The sequence below is a fragment of the Sciurus carolinensis genome, chromosome 9, assembly GCF_902686445.1.
Source record: "Sciurus carolinensis chromosome 9, mSciCar1.2, whole genome shotgun sequence".
Taxonomy (NCBI): Eukaryota; Metazoa; Chordata; class Mammalia; order Rodentia; family Sciuridae; genus Sciurus; species Sciurus carolinensis.
In genome coordinates, this window is record NC_062221.1 from 67,060,176 (window position 1) to 67,063,114 (window position 2,939).

The following is a 2,939-nucleotide window of genomic DNA, read 5'->3' on the forward strand; positions in this document are numbered from 1 at the left end:
ACCTGCCCTTGATTCTCAGATGTGCCCCTCCCAGTCCTTGGCCCCCAGATAAGGCAAGGGGTGTTATCAGAGCCCAGTTATGGGGCCCACTGTCCACACACCCAGGAAACCCTGCCATCCCTAGACCAGAGCCATGGAATGACCCTCAAGCCTGCAGGGCTACCAGGTACCCACAAACTCTTAGAACCTGGGATGGAGAACCTAGCAGTAGCTCCTTCCCATCTCCAGACCTTTCCTCCATGGGCCTCCTGGGAAGTCAGGGCATATAGGATGAGACTCAACCCAAACACCCAGCTCTGCTGCCAACCAGTGTGCTATGGGAGAATCTGTCTTCCCTTTGCTCAGACTTGGAGTCCTGGAGGTAATCATAGGTACCACAGGAGGTCATAGACTCTTAACTCTCTAGAGAAGGAAGGACTCAAGCCCAGTTACCTCTTCCAGGGGTCTGCCACCCCCAGTTTTACAGATGGGGCTCTGAGGCATAGGGAGGGAAATGGTTGCCCAAGATGACCTGGTGGCAGCAAGTCTGATGGCTCTCTCTGATTCCCAAGAGACCACTCCCATTCCCGCTTCCAGGGCCATTCCAGTGAAGGAATGGCTTGGGCAGTGACCGTAGGGCCCCATTCTCTAGCCCATACCTAGAGCCGGCAGTGCAGTTCAGCACAGGGCTGGTCGCTGATAAGAAGGCCAGTCTTAACCTCTCTCCAACCCTGCGATGTGCCGATAGTGACTCCTGTTGCCTCTCGCTCAGCCCTGCCCTGCTCTGCCTTGACTGCTCCACCCAAGGAGGCCCTGCAAGTGGCTGAGGGTGGGGCAGGGTGGGGAGCCTTGGGGCAGAGGAGGCTACTGCAGTGTGGGATCAGGGCCCAGACTCCTCACCCCTCATAAGGGCATAGGCACCTCTACGGCTACCCTTGTGGGCTCCTGGGCACAGTGCTGGGCACACAGATGATTCTCCATCTGGCCAGGATCCCTTCTCTTTAGTTCTTAGCACCAGGGCATGTCCGGAGGGAAGTAGCCTGGGCTGGAAGGTCTCCCTAGCCCAGGTGACAAAACCTTCATTGAGCGCTGCCTGGGCCAGGGCCTAAGTGGTTAAGTGTGCCAAGTGGTTCATATTCTCTCCTTTAATCCTCAACTTAACCCCACAGAGCTGCTTTTCTAGTTTTAGAGATGAGGAAATCAGCGCTGAACAAACCAGTTGCTTCCCCTAAGTCGTACTGCTTCTAGGTGGCAGGGACAAAAATCCCTTAGGCCCTTTCCCATGACACTGTGCCTTTCTGGGTGGTTTCCACATTTGATTTCAATGTTTCAATGTAGAGTAGTGGTTAAGATGTGGGCTCCAAAACAGGACTGCTGCTGGGCTTCTCCTCTATGAATTAAAACGAGGAGTCACAGCTTGGTGGTGTTATGGGATTGAGTTCTTGGTGTGTGAAGAGTTGGCCACCAGCACCGGCCAGGATGGTGATTATCAGTATAGTAAGATCCTAGGGATTCAGGCGGCAGGACTCTGTGATCTGCTGAGGGCCTCAGGATGCCAGTCACCATGACAACAGCAGCCTGCTCCTGCCCCGTTGGTGTGGGTTCCCTTGGGTCTGGGCAGCAAAGAGGAAGGGTGCTGCTTCATAGGGGAGGTTTGGGTCTCTGTTCTCTCTGGGCCAACGAGACCCAGGAACATGAGCTAAGATACCTCAAAGGAGTAGTAAGATGACCACACCACTGCGGCTTTGCCTGCCTTTTAAGAAAGCCGCTGCTTGGTGTGTTTTGTGGCTAGGCAGAGTGCCTCTGGCTGAAGGAAGCCAAAAGCCCTGGTGGCCAGGCAGCTCCTCAGAGGCAAGCATCCCCAACTCCTGCTGTCTGCCCTTTAATTGAAGCCTGTCTTGGTGTCCTGGGCTCAGTCTCTCTACGTCCTGTCTCTGCCTTACCTCTTATCACCGGCTCCCCCTTTCCTCTTCCTCCCCCTCCTCTTCTTTCCACTTTCCTTGATCACCCTCTCTGGCACTTTCTTCTGCTCTTTGTTGATCTCTCTCACCTTCCCCCACTTTTCCTGGAGTACAGCTTCCAGGAACACAAAGTAAACTGGCACTTTTCAAGTAATAATGTCTAACTGTGATTCTTGGAAGCCCCTGGACCCCGGTATGGAAACACGTGGAACCCTCAACCAGGCCGCAGGCCACTCCTACACAGGGCACCTTTGTCTGCCTCTGCCTGGGGCTTTTGCCACCCAGCCAGGCACCCACTTTCCCAGCTGCTTTCTGGTTGGTACAGTTTTGCTGCCCAAATTGGAGATTCCCAAGCTGGAAGGGGCCCTATTGAATATCTAGCCACCTCCATTATTTCTAAGGAGAAGGAAACCAAGGAAGCAGGGTTAGGCAGGACTTCCTCTGAGGTCATATGTCGCACTCCCCGCCCGCAGAGAGACACGACACCTGGTTCTTTTCAGCCCTTTTATTGCGCGCACCCCCATCCTCTCAGTTCTTTCTTTGTCCTCCTTTTGAGGAACTTACACTCCAATATATACAGTACTTGTAACCAATCAGCATTTTCGCACGAGGGGAGAGCATAACAGATACAGGCAGCAAAGGCAGGCATATAGTGGACCTGTACTGTCCATCAGGGAGCTTAGCCAATCCCTGGAACTTCCTCAAAATAATGTCAGTTGTTTGTGCAAAAGTAAACTGCTCTGGCTCACTGCCAGGCGCCATCTTAGCCTTGCCACACCTAGGACCAGGGGTCCGACCGAAACCCCGACAGTCATACAGTTAAAGAGAGGCCAGGCCAAGGCTATGTCCAGATGTCCTACTTTCTCAGTCTTGTGCTCTTTCCACACTCCACGGAGAAAAGACAGATGGAGCAGAAGCCCAGCCTGCAAACAGGAAGGGCCTAGGGGCCTAGCAGCTTGGCTCCAGGGCACAAGATGATGATGGCAGCAATTACAGCCT